General features: G+C 61.9%; 1 long non-coding RNA gene across 1 annotated transcript in view; it reads left to right on the top strand.

Moving 5' to 3' along the window:
• Positions 1-6,678: 6,678 nt before the first annotated feature.
• LOC147083073 (uncharacterized) overlaps positions 6,679-10,412 on the top strand; it is a 28,314-nt gene continuing 24,580 nt past the window's right edge. Inside the window, exon 1 of the long non-coding RNA XR_015075987.1 lies at positions 6,679-8,803. This is a non-coding gene — a long non-coding RNA (uncharacterized LOC147083073). The remainder of the gene's footprint in view (positions 8,804-10,412) is intronic.

Below are 10,412 nucleotides of genomic sequence, written 5' to 3'. Positions count from 1 at the left end.
AATAATGATTATTATTCAAATCCCACAGATGCAATAATTTAAACAATAATGATTATTATTCAATCCCACAGATGCAATAATTTAAACAATAATGATTATTATTCAATCCAACAGATGCAATAATTTAGACAATAATGATTATTATTCAATCCCACAGATGCAATAATTTAAACAATAATGATTATTATTCAGTCCCACAGATGCAATAATTTGAACAATAATGATTATTATTCAATCCCACAGATGCAATAACTTAGACAATAATGATTATTATTCAATCCCACAGATGCAATAATTTTAACAATGATTATTATTCAGTCCCACAGATGCAATAATTTGAACAATAATGATTATTATTCAATCCCACAGATGCAATAATTTTAACAATAATGATTATTATTCAATCCCACAGATGCAATAATTTAGACAATAATTATTATTCAATCCCACAGATGCAATAATTTTAACCATAATGATTATTATTCAATCCCACAGATGCAATGATTTGAACAATAATGATTATTATTCAGTCCCACAGATGCAATGATTTTAATAACTGGTTAATATTCACTCCCACAGAGGGCCATCACTTTAACAATAACGAGACTGATTCACAGACGAGCTTTTATTCGAAAAGCCGCCTTTTCCGTTGGTGTCCGAGGTTGGAGCGGATTGAAAAACGCGCCAATCAGAGGCGGAGATTTGCCGGGTTTTCAGCCAATCAGAAGGCGCGGCTGGGCTGGGCGGGGCCGGCGGCTGCTATAAAAGCCGCCGCCCGGAGCGGGGAGGAGCAGTTGGAGACCAGAGTTAGAGAGGAGTCCGCCCCCCCGGGGGAAGGACAGCCCGGAGTGGGGAGGAGTAGTTGGGGACCAGAGTTAGAGAGGAGTCCGCCCCCCCGGGGGAAGGACAGCCCGGAGCGGGGAGGAGTAGTTGGAGACCAGAGTTAGAGAGGAGTCCCCCCCCCCGGGGGAAGGACAGCCCGGAGCGGGGAGGAGTAGTTGGAGACCAGAGTTAGAGAGGAGTCCCCCCCCGGGGGAAGGACAGCCCGGAGTGGGGAGGAGTAGTTGGAGACCAGAGTTAGAGAGGAGTCTCCCCCCCCCCCGGGGGAAGGACAGCCCGGAGTGGGGAGGAGTAGTTGGAGACCAGAGTTAGAGAGGAGTCCGCCCCCCGGGGGAAGGACAGCCCGGAGTGGGGAGGAGTAGTTGGGGACCAGAGTTAGAGAGGAGTCCCCCCCCCCCGGGGGAAGGACAGCCCGGAGCGGGGAGGAGTAGTTGGAGACCAGAGTTAGAGAGGAGTCCCCCCCCGGGGGAAGGACAGCCCGGAGCGGGGAGGAGTAGTTGGAGACCAGAGTTAGAGAGGAGTCCCCCCCCGGGGGAAGGACAGCCCGGAGTGGGGAGGAGTAGTTGGAGACCAGAGTTAGAGAGGAGTCCCCCCCCGGGGGAAGGACAGCCCGGAGTGGGGAGGAGTAGTTGGAGACCAGAGTTAGAGAGGAGTCCGCCCCCCGGGGGAAGGACAGCCCGGAGCGGGGAGGAGCAGTTGGAGACCAGAGTTAGAGAGGAGTCCCCCCCCGGGGGAAGGACAGCCCGGAGTGGGGAGGAGTAGTTGGAGACCAGAGTTAGAGAGGAGTCCCCCCCCCCCGGGGGAAGGACAGCCCGGAGCGGGGAGGAGCAGTTGGAGACCAGAGTTAGAGAGGAGTCCCCCCCCCGGGGGAAGGACAGCCCGGAGTGGGGAGGAGTAGTTGGAGACCAGAGTTAGAGAGGAGTCCCCCCCCCGGGGGAAGGACAGCCCGGAGCGGGGAGGAGTAGTTGGAGACCAGAGTTAGAGAGGAGTCCCCCCCCCCCGGGGGAAGGACAGCCCGGAGTGGGGAGGAGTAGTTGGAGACCAGAGTTAGAGAGGAGTCCCCCCCCGGGGGAAGGACAGCCCGGAGTGGGGAGGAGTAGTTGGAGACCAGAGTTAGAGAGGAGTCCCCCCCCCGGGGGAAGGACAGCCCGGAGTGGGGAGGAGTAGTTGGAGACCAGAGTTAGAGAGGAGTCCGCCCCCCGGGGGAAGGACAGCCCGGAGTGGGGAGGAGTAGTTGGAGACCAGAGTTAGAGAGGAGTCCGCCCCCCGGGGGAAGGACAGCCCGGAGTGGGGAGGAGTAGTTGGAGACCAGAGTTAGAGAGGAGTCCCCCCCCCGGGGGAAGGACAGCCCGGAGCGGGGAGGAGTAGTTGGAGACCAGAGTTAGAGAGGAGTCCCCCCCCCCCCCGGGGAAGGACAGCCCGGAGTGGGGAGGAGTAGTTGGAGACCAGAGTTAGAGAGGAGTCCGCCCCCCGGGGGAAGGACAGCCTGGAGTGGGGAGGAGTAGTTGGAGACCAGAGTTAGAGAGGAGTCCGCCCCCCGGGGGAAGGACAGCCCGGAGCGGGGAGGAGTAGTTGGAGACCAGAGTTAGAGAGGAGTCCGCCCCCCGGGGGAAGGACAGCCCGGAGCGGGGAGGAGTAGTTGGAGACCAGAGTTAGAGAGGAGTCCCCCCCCCGGGGGAAGGACAGCCCGGAGCGGGGAGGAGTAGTTGGAGACCAGAGTTAGAGAGGAGTCCGCCCGCCCCCCGGGGGAAGGACAGCCCGGAGTGGGGAGGAGTAGTTGGAGACCAGAGTTAGAGAGGAGTCCGCCCCCCCGGGGGAAGGACAGCCCGGAGTGGGGAGGAGTAGTTGGAGACCAGAGTTAGAGAGGAGTCCCCCCCCCCCCCCCCCCCCGGGGGAAGGACAGCCCGGAGTGGGGAGGAGTAGTTGGAGACCAGAGTTAGAGAGGAGTCTCCCCCCCCCCCCCGGGGGAAGGACAGCCCGGAGTGGGGAGGAGTAGTTGGAGACCAGAGTTAGAGAGGAGTCCGCCCCCCGGGGGAAGGACAGCCCGGAGTGGGGAGGAGTAGTTGGAGACCAGAGTTAGAGAGGAGTCCGCCCCCCGGGGGAAGGACAGCCCGGAGCGGGGAGGAGTAGTTGGAGACCAGAGTTAGAGAGGAGTCCGCCCCCCCGGGGGAAGGACAGCCCGGAGCGGGGAGGAGTAGTTGGAGACCAGAGTTAGAGAGGAGTCCGCCCCCCCGGGGGAAGGACAGCCCGGAGTGGGGAGGAGTAGTTGGAGACCAGAGTTAGAGAGGAGTCCGCCCCCCGGGGGAAGGACAGCCCGGAGTGGGGAGGAGTAGTTGGAGACCAGAGTTAGAGAGGAGTCCCCCCCCCGGGGGAAGGACAGCCCGGAGTGGGGAGGAGTAGTTGGAGACCAGAGTTAGAGAGGAGTCCGCCCCCCCGGGGGAAGGACAGCCCGGAGTGGGGAGGAGTAGTTGGAGACCAGAGTTAGAGAGGAGTCCGCCCCCCGGGGGAAGGACAGCCCGGAGCGGGGAGGAGTAGTTGGAGACCAGAGTTAGAGAGGAGTCCGCCCCCCGGGGGAAGGACAGCCCGGAGTGGGGAGGAGTAGTTGGAGACCAGAGTTAGAGAGGAGTCCGCCCCCCCCCGGGGGAAGGACAGCCCGGAGTGGGGAGGAGTAGTTGGAGACCAGAGTTTGAGAGGAGTCCGCCCCCCCCCCCGGGGGAAGGACAGCCCGGAGTGGGGAGGAGTAGTTGGAGACCAGAGTTAGAGAGGAGTCCCCCCCCCCGGGGGAAGGACAGCCCGGAGTGGGGAGGAGTAGTTGGAGACCAGAGTTAGAGAGGAGTCCGCCCCCCGGGGGAAGGACAGCCCGGAGTGGGGAGGAGTAGTTGGAGACCAGAGTTAGAGAGGAGTCCCCCCCCCCCCGGGGGAAGGACAGCCCGGAGTGGGGAGGAGTAGTTGGAGACCAGAGTTAGAGAGGAGTCCGGCCCCCGGGGGAAGGACAGCCTGGAGCGGGGAGGAGTAGTTGGAGACCAGAGTTAGAGAGGAGTCCGCCCCCCCGGGGGAAGGACAGCCCGGAGCGGGGAGGAGTAGTTGGAGACCAGAGTTAGAGAGGAGTCCCCCCCCCCGGGGGAAGGACAGCCCGGAGCGGGGAGGAGTAGTTGGAGACCAGAGTTAGAGAGGAGTCCGCCCCCCCGGGGGAAGGACAGCCCGGAGCGGGGAGGAGTAGTTGGAGACCAGAGTTAGAGAGGAGTCCCCCCCCCGGGGGAAGGACAGCCCGGAGTGGGGAGGAGTAGTTGGAGACCAGAGTTAGAGAGGAGTCCCCCCCCCGGGGGAAGGACAGCCCGGAGTGGGGAGGAGTAGTTGGAGACCAGAGTTAGAGAGGAGTCCGCCCCCCCCCGGGGGAAGGACAGCCCGGAGTGGGGAGGAGTAGTTGGAGACCAGAGTTAGAGAGGAGTCCGCCCCCCGGGGGAAGGACAGCCCGGAGTGGGGAGGAGTAGTTGGAGACCAGAGTTAGAGAGGAGTCCCCCCCCCCGGGGGAAGGACAGCCAGGAGCGGGGAGGAGTAGTTGGAGACCAGAGTTAGAGAGGAGTCCCCCCCCCCCGGGGGAAGGACAGCCCGGAGTGGGGAGGAGTAGTTGGAGACCAGAGTTAGAGAGGAGTCCCCCCCCCCCGGGGGAAGGACAGCCCGGAGTGGGGAGGAGTAGTTGGAGACCAGAGTTAGAGAGGAGTCCGCCCCCCGGGGGAAGGACAGCCCGGAGTGGGGAGGAGTAGTTGGAGACCAGAGTTAGAGAGGAGTCCCCCCCCCCGGGGGAAGGACAGCCCGGAGCGGGGAGGAGTAGTTGGAGACCAGAGTTAGAGAGGAGTCCGCCCCCCCGGGGGAAGGACAGCCCGGAGTGGGGAGGAGTAGTTGGAGACCAGAGTTAGAGAGGAGTCCCCCCCCCCCGGGGGAAGGACAGCCCGGAGTGGGGAGGAGTAGTTGGAGACCAGAGTTAGAGAGGAGTCCCCCCCCCGGGGGAAGGACAGCCCGGAGTGGGGAGGAGTAGTTGGAGACCAGAGTTAGAGAGGAGTCCCCCCCCCCCCGGGGGAAGGACAGCCCGGAGTGGGGAGGAGTAGTTGGAGACCAGAGTTAGAGAGGAGTCCGCCCCCCCGGGGGAAGGACAGCCCGGAGTGGGGAGGAGTAGTTGGAGACCAGAGTTAGAGAGGAGTCCCCCCCACCCCGGGGGAAGGACAGCCCGGAGTGGGGAGGAGTAGTTGGAGACCAGAGTTAGAGAGGAGTCCGCCCCCCCGGGGGAAGGACAGCCCGGAGCGGGGAGGAGTAGTTGGAGACCAGAGTTAGAGAGGAGTCCCCCCCCCCGGGGGAAGGACAGCCCGGAGTGGGGAGGAGTAGTTGGAGACCAGAGTTAGAGAGGAGTCCGCCCCCCCGGGGGAAGGACAGCCCGGAGCGGGGAGGAGCAGTTGGAGAACAGAGTTAGAGAGGAGTCCCCCCCCCCGGGGGAAGGACAGCCCGGAGTGGGGAGGAGTAGTTGGAGACCAGAGTTAGAGAGGAGTCCGCCCCCCGGGGGAAGGACAGCCCGGAGTGGGGAGGAGTAGTTGGAGACCAGAGTTAGAGAGGAGTCCGCCCCCCGGGGGAAGGACAGCCCGGAGTGGGGAGGAGTAGTTGGAGACCAGAGTTAGAGAGGAGTCCGCCCCCCGGGGGAAGGACAGCCCGGAGTGGGGAGGAGTAGTTGGAGACCAGAGTTAGAGAGGAGTCCGCCCCCCGGGGGAAGGACAGCCCGGAGCGGGGAGGAGTAGTTGGAGAACAGAGTTAGAGAGGAGTCCGCCCCCCCCCGGGGGAAGGACAGCCCGGAGTGGGGAGGAGTAGTTGGAGAACAGAGTTAGAGAGGAGTCCGGCCCCCGGGGGAAGGACAGCCCGGAGCGGGGAGGAGTAGTTGGAGACCAGAGTTAGAGAGGAGTCCGCCCCCCCCCCCGGGGGAAGGACAGCCCGGAGTGGGGAGGAGTAGTTGGAGACCAGAGTTAGAGAGGAGTCCGCCCCCCGGGGGAAGGACAGCCCGGAGCGGGGAGGAGCAGTTGGAGACCAGAGTTAGAGAGGAGTCCGCCCCCCGGGGGAAGGACAGCCCGGAGTGGGGAGGAGTAGTTGGAGACCAGAGTTAGAGAGGAGTCCCCCCCCCGGGGGAAGGACAGCCCGGAGTGGGGAGGAGTAGTTGGAGACCAGAGTTAGAGAGGAGTCCTCCCCCGGGGGAAGGACAGCCCGGAGTGGGGAGGAGTAGTTGGAGACCAGAGTTAGAGAGGAGTCCGCCCCCCGGGGGAAGGAGTAGTTGGAGACCAGAGTTAGAGAGGAGTCCCCCCCCCCGGGGGAAGGACAGCCCGGAGTGGGGAGGAGTAGTTGGAGACCAGAGTTAGAGAGGAGTCCCCCCCCCCCGGGGGAAGGACAGCCCGGAGTGGGGAGGAGTAGTTGGAGACCAGAGTTAGAGAGGAGTCCCCCCCCCCCCGGGGGAAGGACAGCCCGGAGCGGGGAGGAGTAGTTGGAGACCAGAGTTAGAGAGGAGTCCGCCCCCCCGGGGGAAGGACAGCCCGGAGTGGGGAGGAGTAGTTGGAGACCAGAGTTAGAGAGGAGTCCGCCCCCCCCCCCCGGGGGAAGGACAGCCCGGAGCGGGGAGGAGTAGTTGGAGACCAGAGTTAGAGAGGAGTCCCCCCCCCCGGGGGAAGGACAGCCCGGAGTGGGGAGGAGTAGTTGGAGACCAGAGTTAGAGAGGAGTCCGCCCCCCCGGGGCAAGGACAGCCCGGAGTGGGGAGGAGTAGTTGGAGACCAGAGTTAGAGAGGAGTCCCCCCCCCGGGGGAAGGACAGCCCGGAGCGGGGAGGAGTAGTTGGAGACCAGAGTTAGAGAGGAGTCCGCCCCCCCGGGGGAAGGACAGCCCGGAGTGGGGAGGAGTAGTTGGAGACCAGAGTTAGAGAGGAGTCCCCCCCCCCGGGGGAAGGACAGCCCGGAGTGGGGAGGAGTAGTTGGAGACCAGAGTTAGAGAGGAGTCCGCCCCCCCCCCGGGGGAAGGACAGCCCGGAGTGGGGAGGAGTAGTTGGAGACCAGAGTTAGAGAGGAGTCCGCCCCCCCGGGGGAAGGACAGCCCGGAGTGGGGAGGAGTAGTTGGAGACCAGAGTTAGAGAGGAGTCCCCCCCCCCGGGGGAAGGACAGCCCGGAGTGGGGAGGAGTAGTTGGAGACCAGAGTTAGAGAGGAGTCCGCCCCCCGGGGGAAGGACAGCCCGGAGTGGGGAGGAGTAGTTGGAGACCAGAGTTAGAGAGGAGTCCGCCCCCCGGGGGAAGGACAGCCCGGAGTGGGGAGGAGTAGTTGGAGACCAGAGTTAGAGAGGAGTCCGCCCCCCGGGGGAAGGACAGCCCGGAGCGGGGAGGAGTAGTTGGAGACCAGAGTTAGAGAGGAGTCCCCCCCCCGGGGGAAGGACAGCCCGGAGTGGGGAGGAGTAGTTGGAGACCAGAGTTAGAGAGGAGTCCGCCCCCCCCCGGGGGAAGGACAGCCCGGAGTGGGGAGGAGTAGTTGGAGACCAGAGTTAGAGAGGAGTCCGCCCCCCCCCGGGGGAAGGACAGCCCGGAGTGGGGAGGAGTAGTTGGAGACCAGAGTTAGAGAGGAGTCCGCCCCCCCCCGGGGGAAGGACAGCCCGGAGTGGGGAGGAGTAGTTGGAGACCAGAGTTAGAGAGGAGTCCGCCCCCCCCCGGGGGAAGGACAGCCCGGAGTGGGGAGGAGTAGTTGGAGACCAGAGTTAGAGAGGAGTCCCCCCCCCCCCCGGGGGAAGGACAGCCCGGAGTGGGGAGGAGTAGTTGGAGACCAGAGTTAGAGAGGAGTCCGCCCCCCGGGGGAAGGACAGCCCGGAGTGGGGAGGAGTAGTTGGAGACCAGAGTTAGAGAGGAGTCCGCCCCCCCGGGGGAAGGACAGCCCGGAGTGGGGAGGAGTAGTTGGAGACCAGAGTTAGAGAGGAGTCCCCCCCCCCGGGGGAAGGACAGCCCGGAGCGGGGAGGAGTAGTTGGAGACCAGAGTTAGAGAGGAGTCCGCCCCCCGGGGGAAGGACAGCCCGGAGTGGGGAGGAGTAGTTGGAGACCAGAGTTAGAGAGGAGTCCCCCCCCCGGGGGAAGGACAGCCCGGAGTGGGGAGGAGTAGTTGGAGACCAGAGTTAGAGAGGAGTCCGCCCCCCCGGGGGAAGGACAGCCCGGAGTGGGGAGGAGTAGTTGGAGACCAGAGTTAGAGAGGAGTCCCCCCCCCCGGGGGAAGGACAGCCCGGAGCGGGGAGGAGTAGTTGGAGACCAGAGTTAGAGAGGAGTCCCCCCCCCCGGGGGAAGGACAGCCCGGAGTGGGGAGGAGTAGTTGGAGACCAGAGTTAGAGAGGAGTCCCCCCCCCCCGGGGGAAGGACAGCCCGGAGTGGGGAGGAGTAGTTGGAGACCAGAGTTAGAGAGGAGTCCGCCCCCCGGGGGAAGGACAGCCCGGAGTGGGGAGGAGTAGTTGGAGACCAGAGTTAGAGAGGAGTCCCCCCCCCCGGGGGAAGGACAGCCCGGAGTGGGGAGGAGTAGTTGGAGACCAGAGTTAGAGAGGAGTCCGCCCCCCGGGGGAAGGACAGCCGCCGGCCGGCACCTTGGGCAACAAGGGCTCGCGGGTGGGCGGGGCTATGACCTCACCCGCGCGCTGAGGCGGTTGAACGGCCGATCAGGAGCCACGTGACCCCGGAGCTGGCGGCGGCCTTTTAACACAGTGGGCGGGGCCCCGAGCCGTTGCGGGCTGCGATTGGTGAGCGCAGCTGTCAATCTACGAGTCGCAGCCAATAGAAGAGACGGACTCCGTGAGGAACTTTAAGCGCGGGCTGTGTGCCCGCAGTGCGCATGCTCGGTGCTGCTCGCAGTCCCCGGATGAGGCTCCGGTTTGAGGAAGGAGATAAAATGGCGGCGGGACTGAGGAGCGGCGGATGGTGCGGTGAGTGTGGATCAGAGAATCTCCGGCATTTACAGCAGCGCCGGCCTCTCTCAGGCAATCTCTGGGAACCTGGGGGCGAAGCGGGCGCGGGGCCCAGGGGGGGCTGGAAGCTGGCCCGGGGGGCGATTCTTTGGGGGTGGGGTGTTTGGGTTGACGTGCGGTCCTTGCGCTGCCTGCGTTTGTCTTCCGATTGCTCCCGCGAGGAGACTCGGTGTTTGGTGCCTTCCCGGATGCTTCTCCCCCACTTTGTGCGGTCTTGGGCCAGGGATTCCCAGGTGTCAGTGGGGATGTTACACTTTTTCAAGGAGTCTTTTGAGGGTGTCCTTGAAGCGTTTCCTCTGCCCACCTGGGGCTCTCTTGCCGTGTCGGAGCTCCGAGTAGAGCGCATGTTTTGGGAGTCTCGTATCGGGCATGTGGACAATGTGACCCGTCCATCGGAGCTGATCGAGCGCGGTCAAAGCTTTGCTGCTGGGGATGTTGGCCTGAGCGAGAACACCGACGTTGGTGCGTCTATCCTGCCAATAGATTTGCAGGATCTTGCGGAGGCAGCGTTGGTGGTACCTCTCCAGTGCTTTGAGGTGCCTGCTGTACATGGTCCATGTCTCTGAGGCATACAGCAGGGCGGGTATCACTGCTGCTCTGTAGACCATGAGCTTAGTGCCGGGTTTGAGGTCCTGGTCTTCAAACACTCTCTTCCTCAGGCGACCGAAGGCTGCACTGGCACACTAAAGGCGGTGTTAGACTTTGTCATCGCCGTCTGTCCTTGTTGACAGTAGGCTCCCGAGGTATGGAAAGTGGTCCACGTTGTGAGACTATGCCCCGAGACTATGCCCCCTAGTTCTAGACACTCCAGCCCGGGGAAACAACCTCTCGGCATCTACCCTGTCAATCCCCTTCAGAATCTTACATGTTTCAATGCGATCACCTCTCATTCTTCTAAACTCCAGAGAGTATCGTCCCATTCTACACAATCTCTCCTCATAGGACAGCCCTCTCATCCCAGGAATCAATCTAGTGAACCTTCGTTGCACCGCCTCCAAGGCAATTATATCCTTCCTTAGATAAGGAGACTAAAACTGTGCACAGAACTCCAGGTGTGGTCTCACCAAGGCCCTGTACAATTGGAGCAAGACTTCCTTACTCTTATACTCCAACCCCCCTTGCAATAAACACCAATATGTCACTTGCCTTCCTTATTGCTTGCTGTACCTGCACGCTAGCTTTCGGTGTTTCTTGCACGAGGACACCCAAATCTTTCTGAACACCAACATTTGAAAGTTTCTCACCATTTAAAGAATATTCTGTTTTTCTATTCTTCCTACCAAAGTGAATAACCTCACATTTCCTCACATTACACTCCATCTGCCACCTTACTGCCCACTCAGTCTTATCTATACCCCTTTGCAGAGTCTTTGTGTTCTCCTCACCACTTACCGTCCCACCTAGATTTGTATCGTCAGCAAACTTGGATACATTACACATTGTCCCTTCATCTAGGTCATTAATGTAGATTGTAAATAGCTGAGGCCCCAACACTGATCCTTGTGGCACCCCACTAGTTACAGCCTGCCAACCTGAAAAAGATCCGTTTATCCCTACTCTGTTTTCT

Source organism: Somniosus microcephalus, unplaced genomic scaffold, assembly GCF_052327205.1.
Source record: "Somniosus microcephalus isolate GS21.2 unplaced genomic scaffold, FLI_Smic_1.0 scaffold98, whole genome shotgun sequence".
Taxonomy (NCBI): Eukaryota; Metazoa; Chordata; class Chondrichthyes; order Squaliformes; family Somniosidae; genus Somniosus; species Somniosus microcephalus.
Note: the sequence above shows the minus strand (reverse complement) of the source record. Positions and strands in the feature narration are given on the sequence as shown.